Source organism: Theropithecus gelada, chromosome 12 (genome assembly GCF_003255815.1).
Source record: "Theropithecus gelada isolate Dixy chromosome 12, Tgel_1.0, whole genome shotgun sequence".
NCBI classification, from domain to species: Eukaryota; Metazoa; Chordata; class Mammalia; order Primates; family Cercopithecidae; genus Theropithecus; species Theropithecus gelada.
This window is the reverse complement of record NC_037680.1, coordinates 41,153,140-41,175,141: the sequence shown is the minus strand read 5'-3', so window position 1 is coordinate 41,175,141 and position 22,002 is coordinate 41,153,140. Positions and strand designations below refer to the sequence as shown.

The window sequence follows — 22,002 nt, the reverse complement described above, 5'->3', positions numbered from 1 at the left end:
AGTGGGAGAGGATGAGGGGTTGAATTGGACTGGGGGAGGGTTGTTGTAGTGTAGATGAAGTACATGAATTCAGCATCTTTTTCGGATTGAAAATGGAAGTGAGGGAAAGAGGAATGAACCAAGATGAATTCTTAGATTTTGGACTATATTGGGGCTGTTATTGAGGTGGGGGAGACTAAGGGAGGAGGGGTGAAAAGTTCACTTTTGACATTATCAAGTTTGAGATGAAAAATAGGCACCCAAGAGATTTTAAAATATGGGTAGTAAGACCCCCAAGTAGGGTGATCCCATATAATTGATTATGCAACTTGGGGTATCTTTGAGGGCATACGAGGAGGAAGTATTTGGACACTAACGACTACCACCAGGGGCCAGGTGCCATGGCTCACGGCTGTAATCTCAGCACTTTGGGAGGCCAAGGCTAGGGGATCACTTGAGGTCAGGAGTTTGAGGCCAACATGGTGAAACCCTGTCTCTACTAAAAATACAGAAATTAGCTGGGCATAGTGGCACATAGCTGTAATCACAGCTACTCAGGAAGCTGAGGCAGGAGAATTGCTTGAACCTGGGAGGCGGAGGTTACAGTGAGCCGAAGTCACACCACTGCACTCCAACCTGGGTGACAGAATGAGACTCTGTTTTAAAAATACAAAACAAAACAAAACAAACTACCAGCAGGACAACAGAGACAAAAACAGAATGTATTGCATGTAGGAAAGATTTCAGGATTGGCAACATGAAACGTTTAGAGTGCCATGAAGAAATCAAGCAAGATAAGATTCCAGTAAGAATCCTGTTCTTCAATATCTGGAGCAGCATGAGGGGCATTGGTGTTAATGAAGATATGAGACAGTCTGGGTGGGGTTGGGGATGGTTGCCAGATGGAATTGGACTCATGAGAGGCTATGAGGTAAAGAAGTAGAAACTATGAATGCATTTTTTTTTTTTTTTAAGAGGCAGAGTTTCTTCCTGTTACCGAGGCTGGAGTACAGTGGCACAGTCACAGCTCACTGCAACCTCAAACTGCTGGGCTTAAGCAATTTTCCTACCTCAGCCTCCCTAGTAGCTAGAACTACAGCATGTACTGCCGTGCTAACCTGAACATCTTGTTTTTTGAAGTTATTATTGTATATATATTTAAGGTGTACAACATGATGTTATGATAAACATATACATATTGAGATAATTATTGCAGTCAAGCAGATTAAAATATGTATCTCCTCGCACAGTTACCTTTTTTTTTTTTTTTTGAAAAAATGGTACAGGCACTTGAAAACTACTCTTAGCAAATTTCCAGTTTCCAGTATATAGTACAATATTATTAGCCACAGTCCTCATGCTGTGCATTAAAGCTTACTTACTCTTCTGAACACCTTCTTAAAAATGTTTTGTTGTGGAGAGAGATGTAGGTACAAAGTACGCAGAGCTGTATAAGAGACAGTCAAGGCTAGAAAGCAAATGCCAGTGACAGTTCTTGTGATATTCTGAGCTATAACCTTATCAGTCAGTATTGCACACATGGAGGAAGAAATAATGCTTCTGTCAGTGAAAGTAATGGGACATGTAATTTTGTATCAAAGTTTCTGTCACTCAGAATAGTCTCTGTTTGATTTTGAACATTCTGGAAATATCGGAATTGTTGCAAAGATGCACTTTGATTTAGAAGAAGACTGACTATAAAATCTAGGTGTTTAAAGTCTTCTCCTTTCACATCAGGGCCCTCACAGTAGAACGTTAGTAGAAGTGAAGCCATGAGACTGAAATGCCAGCTTCTACTGGCTGAATTGAGGTTTCCATGGTAGAAAATGATGTTTGCTCTGGACCCATTGGGAGAAATTTTAGGGCATCTGCCAGGAAGTTTACCTGGTTCTTTTTACAAAATTAAATGCCTGCTTTTTTATCCGAATTTTATTTTTATATACTCAGCTTTCTTCAAACTATCATCCTACAAGTAATTTTAAGGTTTTAAAAAATATTATACAGATGTGCTTCTTAGCCATAAGATCAAATGATGAATTAAAATATTTTGTATATATTGAGAATCTGCATTTATAACTTTATAAAGGAAACAAAAAATTGGATTCTCCAGTTTTAAAATTGCTTGATAAGGAGCTGCTTTTTATTTTTGTAATTTTTATTGTGTAAAACACGTTCTCTTCAGAAAAAGACCCTATGAAAATGTTAGCATGATTATTCCCAGAATGATTTGATAAGACCAGTGAATTCCTTCTTTTACATATTTGCCAGAGGTAAGAAGTGCCTGGCGCTTACGCATACATGATAAACAGTTGAGTTAGTAAGAGAGCAGGGCAGTTGGTTCAGCATCCTCTAAAAGTAAAGCGCTAAAGGAACTACTGTTTTATAGAGACTTTCTGGAACAGTTGTAAGTAAATATGTTGTGTAAAACTTTTAAAATAATTTAACCTTTCCTAATCTTTTGCTTTAAAAATATCTAATATTTTCTCTCAAACTACTATTACCCTTACACATTTTAATATGTCTGAGGACTCTTTTTCTCTGTCAGCATTTTTGTAGAAAAAACTGAAGTAGTTATGTTTTTGTGAATTGATGTTTTGGAGAGTAAATTATGTAATTTTTTTTCTTAACGCATTAAATGTATATGCAATGATTAAATGTACATGCATATTAGGGAAAAATTTTTTTAAATGTAATGCTTAATCCATTAAACTCTGTGTGTATACATTATTAACTACTGCTGTTCATTATGTTCTTACTGGAAACACTTCCTTAAGACATGGTGAAGTTCCTTTCAAATTATGGTAAATACTTCAGTAAACAATATGATAAATTACACTAATCTAGGGCTTTAGCTTTTACAAGGAATAATCTCTATCATTTAAAATATGAGAACCCTATGAAGCTAACTTTAGGTATTTTCTTCGGGTACTGGACAGAAATTCAAACTAGAATGAAGCATTTTGATCTCTAGATTGGCACTCTTTCCCCTGTACTCTTTCCCCTGGCATAGGCATCTCTGTGTTAGCAACCCTCTTGCTAGTAACAATTGCAGTTAGTCAATTTACCTGCATTAAATTAAAAAAATAAAGAATCCTTTAGTACATGACCCTTAGAGCACACCTTGAGTGTAATATTAACTGTGTCAGCATGAACCTTGAATAAGAAGGTTGCTCGTGGACATTCTAAGTTGGCTGGTACACAATTACATATAACTTTGCTAAACTAACTGAATAATGCAACTTGACTCATCTCCTTGCTTACAGTACTGTACTTTCTGTGTGTGCTAAAACATTATTCTTTTATTAAGGACTGCATTAACTTCATCCCTTAAATAGATGTCTGGTATTATGTAATATTAGATGAATGTGAGAATTAGTCTTTTTATGTAAGATAAAATTGTGGTATAGAATATCTGTGGATAGCCAAATGCATCCTTTAATTGAAACTCCAAATGGTTTGTGTTGAAAGTTTGGTGGCTTAAAAGAAAAAATTGAGTTAACATTGTCTTGTGGTATAAAGTATTGCTTCTAACAGAGCTAATTAGTATTTAAAGAAGTCTTCTTAGAAGAAATGATAAGATTAATTAAAAATCTTTACAGAATGAAAGAGAAATAATACATATACTTAGGAGAGATTCCAAATGTTCAAATTATAAATCTACTTGCTATTATAAAATGTATATAAAATGCGAAAAATAGTCAGTAGAATCATTGGTTGTATTTTTTGTTTTAAACAAGGGCTGTGTTTCTAAATACCTTGTAGAAATCTAACTTATATAATTCAAATGTAAATTTCCCTTAGAAATAAATACATGAGATTTACATTTTCCAAATTTTGCCGATAAAGAAACTTGATCATATTTAAGGTTGACATAAACCAGACCAGCACAAACTGCAATCTCGCCATGTTTTATTTTAAAAATAAAAAAGATAGTATCAAGTTACTATCTGTCACTGGTTTATGGCTGCTAACCACACACTGTGAGGATTAACAGCTAAACAAATCCCCTTATTCATGTAGGGCATGAGGTCAGATGATTGAGACTATACATAGGCAAACTTAATGATGTCATTAATAAGGAAGAGGAGAAGGTACCTTTCGGTGTCTTGTTTACTCCCTATGTTCTTTAGAAAGCAAATTACTGAACCATATGGAAAAGGAAAAAACTAAGGTGAGTAACAGAATTGTTTAACACAAACTCATTATACATTCAATATTAAGAGTATAATTATATTCCATTTTCATGTTTGAAATAATTATGCAATGATCTTTAGAACTGGATGACTCTTCTGTAGAATTTTGAAGTTATATAGCTATAACTTGGAATGTTTAGATGCCTTATCACAATTTATTCTTGTCAAAGGAAAGTAGATAGTAATTTACAAAGACACATGCAGTAGTTGGCACATAAACCATATATGTGGTGATGTACAATTAGTAACTAGTGCTTTCTAAACCTGTCTCCATCTATTCAAAATAGTGTGTCTTGTACTGACGCATTTTTTTTTTTTAACTTCAGCCTGTTGTCAATTATGTCATGAAACTCCCAAGTCATGTGGAGAAGCCCATTTATAATTCTAGTTGAGGTCACTTGTTTGTTAAAGATTTTCACGTTTTGCAAAATATACTTAAGTTTGAGTTTATGTTTTGTCAAATAGGAGTACTCTAATCATGCTGTAGTGCCTGAACTGAAACTGTACACAATTTTTTTTTTTCTAATAAGAAACTCTAGAAAATAATGATACCCTGTTGTTTAAACAACAAAATATTTGGATGGAATATCAAATTGATTACGCATTACATGTGTGTTTTTTGTTTTGTTTAGAATTATTAAAGATGATTTTCAAAGTGTCATACTGTTGACGTAAAAAACTTAGGTGGTTGGTCAACGTCATCTGTGGTTTCTTAAAGTGCACATACATTATAGGTATCTCATCAAATTCATAAATATAAGCAATGATCTCAGTGATATAAAATTAGTTTTGCTTTTGAGATAAAATTTTTATATTTTCTAACTTTTTATAAGAAAAGTGGTAGAACGCAATTAAGAAAATATTGTAAGAGTAACATAAGTGGTGCTTATGAAATTGAGGACAAAATATAGAACATAATGATCTTTTTGTGAGATCAGTACAATAAAAATATCTTATTTTTATTTTAGGATCAAAAAGTAAATGTATAAATTAGGATTTTAGCTTCTGTATCTTGACATTCATAATAACTGGACCACACCTATAATACCAAAATTCTTGCGCTATAAAAATTGTTTTAATGGCTTTAATATTCAATGGCTATTTTTGAACAAAGTCTTTGCTAAGACATTGCTAAGTACTGACCGCCACCATTACTTGGCGTGTTATATACGCCTTTGTTTCTAGGTCCACCTATTTCCTCAGGGAAAGTTTGTATAAATGAGACTACCGTATATTTCTTTCTCATTTCCTTTTCTTGTTTCTGGGAGGAAGAATTGCAATGGATTTTACAGTGTTTATACATTAAATCAGATACCTTTCTGTGGTACTGAATGTGATGGTAGTTGGGAGGGCCAGGAGTAGTATTTTTGTTTGTTTAAATGAGGCAGATGAAAACATTGTTTACTTTTCAGAATATGGGTATTTTTCCTTTGTTTTAAAAGATTTAATATAGTTTTACAGATCATGAAGGCATAATTATAATGAATTAGTCTTTAGTATGCATATAGCTAATGCTTTTCTTTTAATAAGTTACTGTTTCTTTTAGTAGATGTCATTTCAGAGGAACTATTTATTAGATAGGTTCGCATAATGTACTGTGTGTGGGGGTTTTTTTTGTTTGTTTGTTTCAATCTGTTACTCTAAATAGAATTTTAAGATCTTAGATTGGTGTTTCAGTGGTGCTGGGCACACAGATAGGGCATACAGTAACAGAATGGCAGAGGAGAAAGAAATGGGTCTTTGAAATGAACTTCTCTGGGTTTTAAACCTAGGTCTGCAGTTTACTGACTGAGGACAAGTTAACTCCCTTCTCAGGAATTTATGCCTCGTCCTGTAAATTATACACAAAACAACAACTCACAGTGTTGTGGTAATAATTAGTTTAATTCATATATAGTCTCCTGCACATTGTACCTTAGTAAATTCTATTATTTATGTTTTTATGGGTATTTCAAAAGTGCTCATTTGTTGACCAAAGACACCTAAAGAGAAAGGGAGAACAAGGTAACATTTGAGACTTTTTATGTGTATGTGTAGTTGATTAATATTGTCAAATAATAAACTGTTGGTTCTTTAAATACAGGAATTGTACTTATTTCTTTACCCATAGCCAGCATAGGTGCTTAATAAATGCTTGCTCTGGGGGGGGTGCATGTGGCAAAACTAAAGTTTCTTCACTTCCTGGTTTAGTTATTTCCCGTGCATTGCTTCTTTTAACTCCGTGCAATTACTATTTTTGAAATTGAGAGAGGATCTAACTATGTTGCTCAGGCTGGTCTCGAACTCCTGAGCTTAAGTGATCTGCCTCCCTTGGCCGCCCAAAGTGTTGGGGTTACAGGCATGAGCTACCGTGTCCGTCCCAATTACTCTTAAATGAGCTCATTTTAATTAATCTGTAATTTGACCTTTTTCACAAACAGGAATATAAAATATATTCTTATTTACTGATGGGGGAGAATATATATAAAATGACTTATTTGGTAGAGTTGTCAAACCACCAGTCTGAAAGTAAAAGGCAAATGTCTCTACGATAGATGGGAAGAAGAAAATGATTTTCGTGGAATATAGATGTTTAGCAACCCTACAGCTTGGTTATTTTTATATATTGCTGGAAGACAGCCTGGTTGTTGAATGGCTGAGGATAATTTATTCTTTGTGCAGGTTCTTGTTTTCTATGAATCAGGGTCAAATGCTGAAAGGAACTGTTATTTCACACTAAATACATTAAAAATTCTAACCCAGCATGCTTTTAAGAAATGAGATTTTTTTTTTTTTCAAAATTAGGAAAACATTTGAACACATAATACAGTATGTGTGTATCTGAAAGAGAAATCATTCAACCATGTTTTATTGAGCATCTTCTTTGTTCCAGTAAATATTCTAGATGCTTCAAGACACAGCTTTAGACCAGAGAGTTAAGGTGCCTGGACTCAGTCAGCTTCCATTCACTAATATGAACTTGCTAATCTGAATTAATAACTGAGAATTGTGAACATTTACAATAAGCCATTTGCATATTGTTGCTTATATGGAAACATTTAGTGTGTAAACAGATTTCTTTGCTTAGTGTGCCATTGTGTGCTTGCAATAAAAATATGCCTAAAAATAGTTAAGGAAATAGGAAGGCCAGTGCTTTCTCAGAGATTTTTAGAAATGTCATTTGTCAATACATATTACTTGTCTTTAAATTTAATTGTGATTTTTCAATTCTGATGACACTAGTAAGATTTGCAGATTTTTAAAATTTCTTTTTATCAAATTATTTACTAAGGGATAGATGATAGGAGGCATTTAACTAGTAGACATAAGATGGTTCTGGATCATTTCTTCCCCAGATAAGAGGGATTATTTCTGTAGATGAGTAAAAATGGTTTCTGGAAAGCTGTGCTTTCTGTATTTATATCTTAACTCAAAGGTGTCCAATCTTTTGGCTTTCGTGGGCCACACTGGAAGAAGAAGAATTGTCTCGGGCCACACATAAAATATACGAATGCTAACAGTAGCTGATAAGCTAAAAAAAAAAAAAACCAAAAAAAACACCTCATATTTTAAGAAAGTTTACGAATTTGTGTTGGGCCACATTCAAAGTCATCCTGGGCTGCATGTGGCCCTCAGGCCACAGATTGAACAAGCTTGGCTTAGATTATTATTTTATTGAGAGAATCATTTGTATTGTTTCTGGTGCATGTGATCTATCCACAGTCTTCTCATTTTCTACTGCCTTTCTTCCAAATTGTGTAATAAATTAAGGAGTAACAGGTGGTTGCTTTTGCTTGGCCTGCACGTGTTTGGATAAACTAAAAAAAAAAAAAATATCAAGTTTCAGGTCATGATTTCTTAAAGGTTTGTCAGTGTATGTATCAAAGTTCCCCATCATTCCTGTATCTAGTAATCTGTAGAAGTTCTTAAACTTCAGTCACAAACTTGTTCAAATAAGATCTCCAATCCCTCAGTCATACATGCTGAATGTCTGTTCTTTGCACTGTTTGGGGCTAGGACCAGTAGGGTAATTTCTAGTTCACCTGCTCATGCCAGTTATATTTCTTCAAAATTTTGTTTTACTTAACCTGTTGAGGCCTGTTTTTACAATTGCTTATTTTAATAATGTAATTTTGAAAATATTATATACATACAATGCAAAAACAGGAAGAGCTGTTTCCATAAAAGCAAAATTAAATACTTCAGTAAGAATCTTTGGTGAGCTACCTACCCTAACCAAAAAATTATGCTATTGAATTATAATCGAATGAGACTACTAAAATAATGAAATAAAAATATGAAATAAATGAATTTACATATAAATTATTTTGCAGATGTATTGAAATATTTGATCTACGTAGAAAAGGAAAACATCAAAGGCAAGCCTTTGTATGCTGTGTATGCAAGAAGGACAGGATGAAAATCCCATCAGTGGGTGCATTTGCAAAAAAAAAGCTTTCACTCTACATCAAAGAGCAGTGAATGAATTTGCATCTGTGCATTTTAAGTTAGAATGTTTGAGGTTATGTGAACTTTTGATTTCCCACTTTACCTGACCTTTTTGTAACCTACTGACTAGAAATATTACAGAATTTTGTTATACTTGCCTCCCTTTTCGATCATTTTTCTAAATCATTAATCCCAAACTATTTTCCATAAGATAATGCTAGTATATCTTCTATCTATATGTTTTAAAACTCTAGTGATTTTTCCAAAAAATGAACTTATTTAATTATGTGAGAAAAAAATTGAAAATCATTCATGCAGTTTTATGTTTGAATTTGAAAGTACACTTTTGAACGGCCCATTGTTGCATAAGCAACACTTGGAGCAGAATTCCATCCCTCTCTGGTTTTCGGTAGTGAAACCAGTACATGAGTTAAACACAGTTATGCTGTCTTCATTGTACCAACTACATCTTTCTTTATTGAATATGTTAGTTTATTCATTATCCTTATGATATACTCAACATTTATACTAACCCATTGATCTGTAGTTGAAGGAAGAATGGCTTAATGAAAAAGCAGAGGCTTATGGTTCTTCAACTGTTTTAATCATAATCAAAATATTTCTTGGATAATTAATTTTGTGTCCGAGGCTGTGTTTTGTGTAATATAGGTGTGGCTTATAGTTCTTGAATATCTGTTGATCTTTCATGAGTAACTTATAATTTTAAATGCCAGTGGCTTTAAACTATTTCCACGTGCATGGAGGAAAGCAGGAGGAATCAGAGAGTACTAGGAACATGTTATGTATCTGTGCTGTGAAGTCTTAACAACAATGACATACTGTATTAGTTCGTTCTCTCACTGCTGTAAAGAAATACCTGAGACTGGGTAATTTATAAAGAAAAGAGGTTTAATTGGCTCATGACTCTGTAGGCTATACAGGAAGCATGATGCTGGGATTTGCTCAGATTCTAGGGAAGTCTGAGGAAACTTAGAATCATGGCAGAAGGCAAAGGGGAACCAGCACTTCACATTGCTGGAGCAGGAGGAAGAGCAAAAGGGAGGAGGTGCCACATACTTTTAAATGACCAGATCTCACAAGAACTCACTATTGCAAGAATGGCACTGAGGGGAAATCCACCCCCATGATTCAGTCACCTCTCACCTGGCTCCATCTCCAACAACGGGGATTACAATTCAACATGAGATTGGAGCAGGGACAGGGAACCAACCCATATCACATGCAAAAAAAGGTATATGCAAAGACTTGTATGTGAGTGTTCATAGCAGCGTTATTCATAATAGCCAAATAGTGGAAGCAACTCAATCATATATTAATTGGTGAATGGGTAAATAAAATGTAGTCTATTCATACAATGGTATTCTATTAGGGAATAAAAAGTAACAAAGTATGGATATTTGCTACAACAGCGGAAGAAGCCATTCAGGAGAACACATATTGCATGATTCCTTGTATATGAAATCTCCAAAAAGCAAATATATAGAGACAGAAAACACTCTACTGGGTGCTTGAGGCTGGGGTCCATTAGGGTTAGAGCAGATATATTAGAAAAAATTATGATCTTGGCTTATTTAAAGGACAAATAAGAAATAGTAGAATGAAAAGAACTTCACAGATCTTCCAGACAGCCCTTCATTTTACAGATGAAAAGGCAAAAGTGACCTTCATTTAAGTCACTGTTCCTAAATGTATTTTTGATTAGCTTTAGTAATTGCTTTTGTTTCTATGTTTCAACTATTGTTTTGTTCATGTATATCATAGAGCATAAGATTTTTTATTGTTTTACATTAGTAATTTTCAAACACAAAAGGAGTATTCATTACTCACTTTTCACCCAGCTTTAAAAGTCACAAACGCTTTGCCAATTTTGCTTTAGCTATCTCCATTTTTTCCCCTTTATTCATCTCAAGAAAATCCACACATAGCCATTTTACTCATAAATATTTTATAATATATCTGTAACTGATAAGGAAATTTAAAAAATACTTTTTATGGCATTAGTGTATCTAACATTTGGTGATTATGTCACTTAAATCTCTTATTCTATATGGGTTCTTTCCCACTCCCTTCTCTTTGTTCCTACATTTTGATTTGTTAGTTAAATTGGATTATTGATCTTGTAGACTATCACAAATTCAGGATCTTGCTAATTACATTCTTGTGATTGTGTTTATATTGTTTTTCAATCTACTTAATTTGTTGGTTAGAGTCATATTAAATGTTTTAGGTAAGAGTACTTCATATGTGGTATTGTGTGTGTTCCGTTGCAACATGTCATGAAGCACATAATGTCTGTCCAGTATTTAGTGATGCTAAATTTGAAAAGTGGATTCAGGTGGTGTCCCTCTCATCCATTTATTATATTCCCAGTTAAATTCTCACCTCATGGCTTAGAGTTCATTGATGAATGGTTGCTTAATACTGTTTTTGAGCAAACATTGAAACCAATAATTTTCTAATTATTTTATTCCTTCTGTATTTTATTAGCTAGAATTCTTTAAAGGAAACCCTTGTTCGTCAAATGTTTTATTTCTGTATGAACTGTATTTCAGGCAGTATAAATGCTTGATTGATTCTTTCCCTACATTTTCAGGGTGCTAAGAGATGTCCTACCCTAGCGTCCTTCGTAGTGGCTATTTAGTTTATTATTAATAACTTATGGATTTTTAAAATAAATGTTATGTTTCTATACAATGTAGTCATTCTTTTAGTGTTCAAATTATCCCATCTTAGGCCAGAAAGAGGCCCTTCCAGTTGCCTGCTGAGTCATTTTGCCATGACCTCCATAGTCTGTGATAACCTCTCTGATCCTAGAACATTCTGTTTGCCAGAAAGGTCTCATATGCTTTTTTGGCCCACACCTGGACTCAGCCATTTTTTCAAGGAACCCTGGTTCCTTTGGTGGAAAATATATTTTCAGACCATAGGTACATGCTCTTTGCTACTGGGTGATGACTGTCAAGTGGACAGCTGGATAATATGCACTTTCGAAAGAAGAAAATCATGTTCATACTAATATATTCAATCAAATTTAAAGTTACAGCATTTTTATTTAACTCCAATTTTATGTTTATCTCTTCTCATTCAGAAAATATTGACTCCTAATAGTATACATTTAGGTATTTATTTTATAATTATATGAACAACATAGTTTCAAAATACTATGTTAAATAACTACTAATAGACAACTGGTTACAGTTTTAAAATTTTTAGTGTTTTTGTCTTTAGAATATATCATATTAGGAGCATATAAAAAAGAAAAGCTAGCTGGGTGTGGTGGCTCACACCTGGTAATCCCAACACTTTGGAAGGCCAAGGCAGGAGGATTGCTTGAGGCCAACAGTTCAAGACCACCCTGATAAACATAGTGAGACCCCATCTCTACTACAAAAAACAAAAAAAAATAGCCAGATGTGGTGGCACTTGCCTGTAGTATCAGCTACTCTGGAGGCTGAGGCAGGAGGATCTCTTGAGCCAATAGCTTGAGGCTCCAACAATTACGCTCCTGCACTCCAGCCTGGATGATGGAGCGAGACCCTGTCTCAAACAAAAAGAAAAAGAAAAGCTGTTATTTAAAAACATTTAATGTTTAAAGGCAAAATTTTAAGATACATTTGTAGAAATCTAACTTTCATTCCTATTCCTTTTCTCCCACATAGATAATCATTTTTATCTTGACATTGTTTCTATTATATTCCATATAGAACCCCATCTACTTCTTATCAAAAGATATTATACTAAAAGCACTTATTTTCTTCATTTCATTTGCCAATATATGCCAGTCATGAATGTATACGATCTTTTTCATTCCTTTTCATGATTGCATAATACTTTATCAAGTGAATGTACCATAATTTGATGTAGTCTAATATTCATGGACATTTGGTTTGTTTCTTATCTTTTGTTTTCAAAAATGCTGCAAGAACTAACCTTTTGCATAAGCCATAAGCGAGTGTGTCTTTGGGATAACTTCCTGGTAGTAGGATTATTGGGCCAAAAGGTAACTACGTATTTGATTGTGTTAGTTATTGCTAAATATTTCTCTATAGGGAAAAATTCCTCCATTTTTGTCTCCCACCAGAAAGGTATGAGAGTGCTTGTTTTCCCAGCCATACCTATAGTGCGTAGTCAAATTTTTTACATTTTTTTCTCAAACAAAAAGAAAAAAGACATTTTTTTCATACCTGATACGTACGAAGTATATTTTTGCATAAAACTAAGGATTTTAAAATTGTATAGTTATTGGAAACGCGACCCTTTATGCCAGGAATCAGTGAGCTTTTCCTGTAAGTGGCCAGACATTTTAGACTTTTAGGCTCTAAGGTCTCTGTTACAACTACTCAACTCTGTTATTGTGTGAAAGCACTCATAGATTATATGTAAACAAATGAGCATGTTCGTGTTCCAGCAAAACTTTTTTTTTAAAAAAAAAAGGATGATAGGCGGCCAGGCACAGTGGCTCATGCCTGTAATCCCAGCACTTTGGGAAGCCGAGGCGGGCGGATCACGAGGTCAGGAGATCTAGACCACCCTGACTAACACGGCGAAACCCTGTCTCTACTAAAAATACAAAAAATTAGCCGGGCGTGGTAGTGGGTGCCTGTAGTCCCAGCTACTCAGGAGGCTGAGGCAGGAGAATGGCGTGAACCCAGGAAGCGGAGCTTGCAGTGAGCCAAGATCGCACCACTGCACTCCAGCCTGGGTGACAGAGCGAGACTCCGTCTCAAACAGAAAAGGATGATAGGCTTAACTTGGCCTGTAGGTCATAGTTTGTTCACCCTTGCCTTATACTGTTTTTAATAATGCAAACTTTTTAAGATGATCAGATACTTTTACCAGGCTAGCTAGTTTGTTCTCGTATAATACACTATACATTTAATATATTGGTTAAATGAGACAGCTGAGACTCAGCTCAGTATATGTTGGATTGATACTAGAACTGAAGTATACTGTCTTGTAATGCAGCACTCTTTCCAATTCCCCACTACCTCTCCTGGTTGGTGCAGGACACTGTATATTGGATTGTTTCATCTATGGTACAGTAGATGCTACTACTGGCCAAACTTACAGTGAAAGTACTTTGAGTTGTCGTAGACTTGTCCTCCTTCAAACACACATGCTCAGTTGACTTTTATTTTGCCCAGTGACACTCACTTTTTTTCTGGCTCAGTGGTTGGCACTGTCACCTGTGGCAAAAGAGCATGGTCAGGTTAAACAGCCCTATAAGGAAGGATTAAGCCTATAATTATGGATTCACTTGAGGCCAGTATTAATCAGCTGAACTATTTGAGCATAATCACATAATGACTATAATTTTTCATCCAAAAGAACTTATTTTTCCACAGAGCGAAGAACAAGTGAGCTAGCATTTCAGAGGTTACAGCAACTGTTTAATTTAGAGATTAGCAACCTTTCAGAAATGATGTTGTAAGACTTGATTTATTCTCTAGTTGCGTTGCTACTTCTCTTATAATGAGATGGCTGGGAGATAGTGGGAAAACTGTGATTCAGTCTTTGCTGAGAAAAGGTAAAAGGGGCCTGGTAGGTACTTGGCACAGAGCTGCCTAATATAAATGTGAAAATTGTACACCTGGATGTTCCTGTGGATATCCTGTGAGGAGAGAATTTGAGTGAAGATTTGGAAACTTATTGGGTTTTAACTTACTATGTTGTATATGGAGTAATATTTAGGTTGATCTTTTCATGAGTTATATCGAACAAAGGAAACTTTTAAATCAAGTAACTTGATGCTTATTTTTGTCTATGATTTGTCAACAATAATTATTTCATATAAAAGCATAGATAAAGGCATCTAATATACATTTAAATATGTGACACCAGTGTCTTATTGAGGATGTATTTTCCCTGCACACCTTTGTTTTCATAGCATGGGTTTTTTCCTTAGGTCAGTGTTTTCACTTCTGTATTGATATATCAAGTGTGTTATGACAAACAGTATTCGTTGTTGTTTTTTTTTTTTTTTTTTTTTTTTTTGAGGCGGAGTCTTCACTCTGTCGCCCAGGCTGGAGTGCAGTGGCACCATCTCGGCTCACTGCAAGCTCCGCCTCCCGGGTTCGCGCCATTCTCCTGCCTCAGCCTCCCGAGTAGCTGGGACTACAGGCGCCCGCCACCGCGCGTTGTTGTTTTTTTTTTGGGGACGGAGTTTCGTTCTTGTTACCCAGGCTCTAATGCAATGATGCGAGCTTGGCTCACCGCAACCTCTGTCACCTAGGTTCAAGTGATTCTCCTGCCTCAGCCTACCGAGTAACTAGTATTACAGGTATGTGCGCCACCTCACCCAGCTAATTTTGTATTTTTGGTAGAGACAGGGTTTCTCCATGTGGGTCAGGCTGGTTTCAAACTCCCGACCTCAGGTGATCTGCCCGCCTCGGCCTCCCAAAGTGCTGGGATTACAGCCATGAGCCACTGTGTCTGGCCAATATTTGCATTATTAAATAGATCCATATCGTCATTGCATTTCTTTTGCTGTATCTGTGGCAGCCTCTTGACTCAGTTATATAGTCTGTGAAGGAGGTCTTGTGTGCATAGGACTTCTTTAGTAATTAGCCGTTAAATAGAACAAGAGTTATTGATGGGGATCATCATTTTTTCTAATATCTTTGCCTTTATTTTAGTTCAGTGGTTTCAACCTGTAATGTGCTAGATTATCAACATATATTACCTGGACCCCGTATGCAGGTTTACTTTAAATAGGCACAAAGTAGGGCCACCCAAGCAAACCTTTTTATAAACAAGTTCCATAGATGATTCTAATATCTACCAAATTTTGAGAATCATGACTTTAGATATAGTTTTATTGTAACTTTTATTTTTTTTACTAGTTTGCTTTGAAAGAAGTTACAGAAATAGTGCAGAAAGTTTCTCTGTGCCCTTCTCCTAGCTTTCCCCCAATTATAATATCATATATAATGGTAGTATGTTGTCAAAACCAAGAAAGTGACATCAATACTAATGCTATTAACACAGGTACAGACCTTTTTCTGATTTCATCAGCTTTTTACATGCATTCTGTAATCATTATGTTTGTTGATTCAGGTTTGTAGTTCTATGAAATTTTGCCACATGTGTAGATTTATGTAACTGCACCATTCATTATCAGAGTACAGAACTCTTCACCACCACAAAGAAACTCTCTTATGTTAACTTTAATAGTCTCATCATGCCTCCAAATTTGGCTGCCATTGATCTATTTTCTGTGACCTGAAGTTTGTCCCTTTGAGACTCTTACATAAGCAGAACCATACAGTATGTAACTCCTTGAGACTTTCTTTTCTCAGTCAGCATAATGCCTTTGAGAACCATCTGAGTTGAATGTATCAAAACTTGGCTGCTTTTTATTGCTGAGTAGTTTTCTGTTGTATGGATGCATCATAGTTTTTTATTTTTTCTCCCATGGGAGCACATTTGGGTTGTTTCCAGTTTGGGTCTATGAAGAAAGCAGCCATAAACATTCATGTAGAGGTTTTTGTGAATACAAATTTTCACTACTCTTGTGCAAATACCTAGGAGTAGATTACTGGGTCATACATTATGTGTATGTTTAGTTCTATATGGCAGTGCCAAATTGTTTCCCAGGGTGGCATTCACCATTTTGCATTCACATTATACAAGCCACATATGAGACAGCCAGTTTCTCCACATTTTTGTCTGTACTTGGTATTTACCAGTATTTTAAAATTTAGGTGTGTAGTGGTAGCTCGTCATAGCTTTAATTTGCGTTTTCCTAATAGATAATGTTGTTGAACATTTTTTTGTGTCTATTTGCCATTCGTGTACCCTCTTTGGTAATGAGTTTAAAACTTTTTTCCATCTCATGACTGGATTGTTTCTTACTATTGAGTTTAGAGGGTTCTTTGTATATGCTAGATATGTCTTTTTGCTGAATATGTGACTTGCAAATATTTTCTCCCAGTCTGTGGCTTGCATTTTCATCCCCTTAATAGGGTCTTTCACAAAGCAAAAGTTTTTAATTTTTGATGAAGTCAAATTTTTTGATATACATATATGTATACTAAATCTATGGATTGTGCTTTGATGTCATATCTAATCCTATGGCCTAACTTTTGTTCCCAAATATTTTTTTTTCTTATGTTTTTGTCTATAAATTTTTTAAGTTTATGTTTTAAGTTTAGATCCAATTTAAGATAATTTTTAAATAATGTGCTACATTTGATTTTAATATTTCTAAACTGTTTGAGATACTATGTCCAAATAGTTTTTTTAGCTAGTATTTGTCAAAACCCATAGCTAGGAAAATTATTTTGGCAAATTTATTTCAGGGAATTTTCTTTATCAGTATATGGTTATTGATAGGTTTACCCCAACATAAATTTAAAATTTTGACAGAGTCGATGATGCTTAATATTTACCCAAGTTCATATTTGAGAGTAGGTTATTCGGATTGTGACTTGAAAGCAACTTTTGGTTTTATTGTTTGGTTGCCTAATCTACCAGTAGGCTTGCTTGGCTGACATATGCATTCCCACTCTTTAATATGTATATGTGCATATATTTTAATAATTATAACTCTTACATTTAATGTTTTAAATGCTAGGTTAGAAATTTTGGAAATTTTTTTTAAAAATCAACTAAAATTTTTTAACTTCCTTTGGTGGAGAACTTTTTTTTCTACATTTATTGTTTCAGAGAACAAGTATAGTAAAATTTTTAAAAATCCACAGATAATTTTGTTTTTAATGAGTAACTTTTTCTTCAAATTTTTATGAATAATAATTTAACCTTTTTAAAGTAGAAATACATATTTGTAATAAGGCCTTTTATATTTAATTTCTATGTGCCAAAGAAAAAAGAGTTCAGAATTTCACATAGTTCTCTCTTCTCATGTTTTTGTTAATCATTAAAAAAAATTTAATTGTAGTGTCAATCACATTTTTATGACCTTTTTTGGACTAATTTTTCTAAACCACAGTGATTCTCCCATATATGTTGCCTGCAAGGCAACAAACAAAAGTGCGAAGGAAGCTTTCAGTAGATGATGTTGAGTCCAGTTGCTGCTGACACTTGTACGGGCGGAAAGCTGTGCAGGAACACAAGTGAGCATTGGGACATGGTTTTGTGGTTTGGGTTTGTTATTGAGTGAAGTTATTTGGTCATTTCTATAAATGTTTATGAATTATTTTAGGGTTCTATTCAAAAAAGGATAATATTTGTTAGGGGATTATATACATAAAACATTTGGCATAATTTCTGCAACTAGATAAGCATTCAGTTAATGTAGAGCTTTTTTTTTCCTAGAGTGCATTTAGGGCATCTTTGCTGTTGTTTAGTTGGACATATTTCATTTTTAAGTTATTGGTGTCTGAGGGCCTCATATGGTATTTCTTTAATCTGCTCACCATTTCTATATGTAGCACTGAGTACACAGGGGGTGCCCAGTAAGTGTTGTTGACTGTCTTGTGACTCATTGTAGATATTTCTTTTAAGTCTGTTTTCTCAAATTGCTCATTTGTTTATATTAATTTTATATCTCCTCCTTTGATATAGCTATTTCTGCTGAAGGTTTTTCTCATCTTTTTTCTCATCTTGTTCCCTTTTCTTGTTAAGAAAGTTTGACTGTCTTAACTGTGCAAAAGTAAACATCCCCTGTAAGATATTTAGGAAAACCCAGAGATAAACTGAAATTACAGGAACATTTATGGGACATATATAAGACATTTAATATTTAATTGTTATTTTTTGAGACAGAGTCTCACTGTCACCCAGGCTGGAATGCAGTAGCATGATCGTGGCTCACTCCAACCTTGACCTCCCAGGATCAGGTGATCCTATCACCTCAGGCTCCCAAGTAGCTGAAACTATAGACATGAACCACCATGTCTGGTCTAATATTTAATTTTTACTTTGTAGTTATATTTTCCTATCCTATATCTTAGTCTGTGTTGGTGGCTCCTTGAGAGAGAAACCCAGACAGACAGAGGTGTGTGTGTATATATGTAAAATTCTATTCACTTCTATTTGTGCATTTTCTTATGTAAATTGTATCTCAGTAAAAAATATAAAGTAAAAGGTAATTTTTGTTTTCTTTCATGAGGAATTTTCCTCTTTGATAAAAGAAAGCAAAAATATAACAGGGATTTAAATTTGAAACACTTATTGCTAAACTTATGGACTGCTTTTAAGATATGTTATATATTCACTGATCCTGAGACCTTGAGTTTACATAAATGTGATTGACCTAGGTAGCAGCTTTTAGGTGTATATTAGAGTTTATAAAGTTCCAATGAAGGTATATCATTAAGTCTAACTGAATACTTACAGTGTGCTAGGCATTATATGAGACCGGTCGTTCTCAAAATTGACTGTACTTTAGAATCTCTTGGGGAGATTTTTAAAAATCCTCACAAACCAATTAAATCAGAAACTCTGAAAGTGACACCTAGGCCTCAGCATTTTCTTAAATGTAGGTGGGTCCATTGTGCAGCCAAGTTTGAGAACCATTGTGCTAGAAAATGAAGGTACCTTACCCATTTAACCCTCTCAGCAACCTTGAGAGGCTGGAAGTGTTATTCCAGTTTTGCAATTCAAGTTCCGGTGAGATCAAATGACCTAATAACTAATTTGTGCAGACCCAGACACAAATCAAGGTCTCTGACTCTGAATCTTGATTTTTATCCAATAACTCTTGGTGATTAGTATGTAGATTTTTTTTCCTTTTTAAATGCAAGTGTTATCTTTTTTTATTACCCCGTGCCTTTCTGGAATGCATTAATGTTGTCACTGGGAGATTATACTGTATGTATTTAGTGAGCGAGATATTTTTATTTTCTCCCTCTCATATCGCCCACATGTCCCCACCAGAAACAGTGAAGGCCAAATTATACAACGATTATCTAAAGCACTTATTTTAAATTTATAGACATTAGAATAAGTTTATTGACTTAGAGATGCTGCTTAGGAGTAAACTATTTCTCTATCAACTTTTATAAAAATATATTTTTGCCTTTTTTTTTTAACTATTTCAGATATTATAAGCAAAATGAAAAATAGAAACCAGGGTTTTGGAATTGAAAATATTATTAGGATATTACTAAATGTTGAAGAAATTTCCCTAGAAATTACCTGGTGATGACAAGTAGACGGGGAATGGAGAGAGAGAATTATGTTACTTAGCATCTCAGTAACTGGCTATCATAGTGAATATTAAATTTTCCTCACCAGAATTATTTTTAGGAGTTACATGTTTTCTACTGGAATACATATCTCCTTAAAATAGGAGAATAAGAGTTGCTTCAGGAAAAGTTACTTGGCAAGTGAATTTGGAATAGACCTCTAGTGAAAGCCAAAGGAAAATAAGTGCTCATGGTGCTCACTAGCGCATTCTCTCGTGCGCGCGCTCTCTCTCTCTCTCATGGTGTCAAATACACACGTATGTATACTCACACATTTGTATATGTGTATATATGTACTACATGCATAGAATATATTTAGAGTAAGGTGAACAAAAGCTGGCCGTATGTCTATTAAAGGTCTGAAATGATAACTAAGCATGAGTCAGAGCAACTTCTAAGATGTATTTGGGAACCACTTTTGCACAGCATAGTGATGTTTTTATGTATACATGAAAAGTATGGCAGGATGATAAATGCTGTCCATTTGTTTATATGAATTTAAAAGGGCATTTAGAAGCAAATGAACTATCTAATTTCATTTAAGAAAAAACAGCTTTTGAGTTGAGAGCTAAATTAAATTTAAAGAATCCTGTCATTACCTACATGACCCTTTTATTACATGAATTAGAACACAGAGCAGGTTATGTCTTTCTGGGTATATGACAACTAAATTACAATAAAGCTTCATCTACTCATGCTAACCTTATTCTCAAAGGTCTAATGATACAAAGAGGTTCTATTGTGTTCCTGTGGCCCACTTTACATAATTGCTATGTTCCTTAAAAGTAGTAAAAGGGGAAGATTTGAGAGAGGTATAACAACAAAAAATGAATCAACCTAATGAAGCTATATTTAAGTAGATTCGTTCTTTAAGAATTAATCGAACATACTCTGCAGAAGGTAATGTACTAATAAAAAATGCCAAAATTATGTTAATGGTTTTTGCCTCAAAAAATGTTTCTGGCGGATAAGGTGATGTACTTTGGAAACTATGCACAAGGTACCCTGGGGTATTTCCTGCATTGTGCTAGTCACTTGGCTACGTCTTTACTCTTTCTGCCATACTCTACATGCTAGAGGGAAACCTGTGTCTTTAAAAGCAAAAATTTTTTAAATTTTCCTATATTTATTTCAGACAGGGTCTTGTTCTGTCACCTAGGCTGGAGTGCAGTGGCACAATCATAGCTCACTGCAGTGTTGACCTTCCAGGCTTAAGTGATCCTCCTACCAAGTAGCTGAGACTGGAGGTGCATACCAGCATGCCAGGCTAATTTTTTAATTTGTTTGGTAGAGATGAAGTATTGTTATGTCATCCAGGCTCTAGGGTTCAAGTGATTCTCCTGCCATGGGCTCCAAAAATGCTGGGATTACAGGTGTGAGGCACTGCGCCCAGCCGGAAAGCTGGGTCTTGTCTTTGGATTTGCTCCACTTCATCATCACGCAGAGATGGGTGTGATAGATCATCATAGCTAATTATTGAACAAAAGGATTTACATGTTTCCTTTAAATACAGACAAGTTCCTAAAAGAATTTAAAATAGACTTCTATCTGTAAAACAAGAAAGTTTCTTGGATTACAAAGAGGATGTGCTGTAAATGTAGGTCATGCCAGGAGTAGTGCTTTAGAGCACAGCGAGTATGTCAAATCACCTGAAACTGAAAGTCAGGTACAGGATGTATGTAGAACTGTCATTCTAGTTTGATTTTGAGTGGTGAGATTGCAATCAAGGTGTACGCTGGGGCTGAAGTCTCTGTTGGGGAGATATTTGCTTCCAAGCTCACTCTTGTGACTATTGGCTTGATATGTCAGTTGCCACATGGGACTCCCCATAGGGCAGCTGGATTCTCTCAGAGCAGGAGGGTACCTAAAACAACACCATGGTCTTTTTGTAACCTAATCTCAGAAATGACAGCCCATCACTGTTGCTGCATTCTGTTTACTGGAAGTGAGTCAATAAGTCCAGCCCACATTCAAAGGGAGGACATTGCACAAGGAAGCAAAGTCATTGGAGATCATCTTAGAGGTGGTCCACTGTGGTAAGTGTATTTCCTTAAACTGAGTATATAAAAATATTATTTTAACATGTAGTCAACATACAATAATTACCAATAGATGTTTAATACCTTTTACTAAGTCTATGGAATATAGTGTGTATTTTACACTTATAGCACTTCTCAACTCAGATGATATATTTTCATTGGAAATACCTGATCTGTATTTAGATGTAATGA

At 34.8% G+C, this 22,002-nt stretch overlaps 1 protein-coding gene across 2 annotated transcripts in view; it reads left to right on the top strand.

The window, feature by feature from the left end:
* Positions 1–22,002, top strand: part of COBLL1 (cordon-bleu WH2 repeat protein like 1) — a 163,693-nt gene that overhangs the window by 66,801 nt on the left and 74,890 nt on the right. The window lies entirely within an intron of this gene.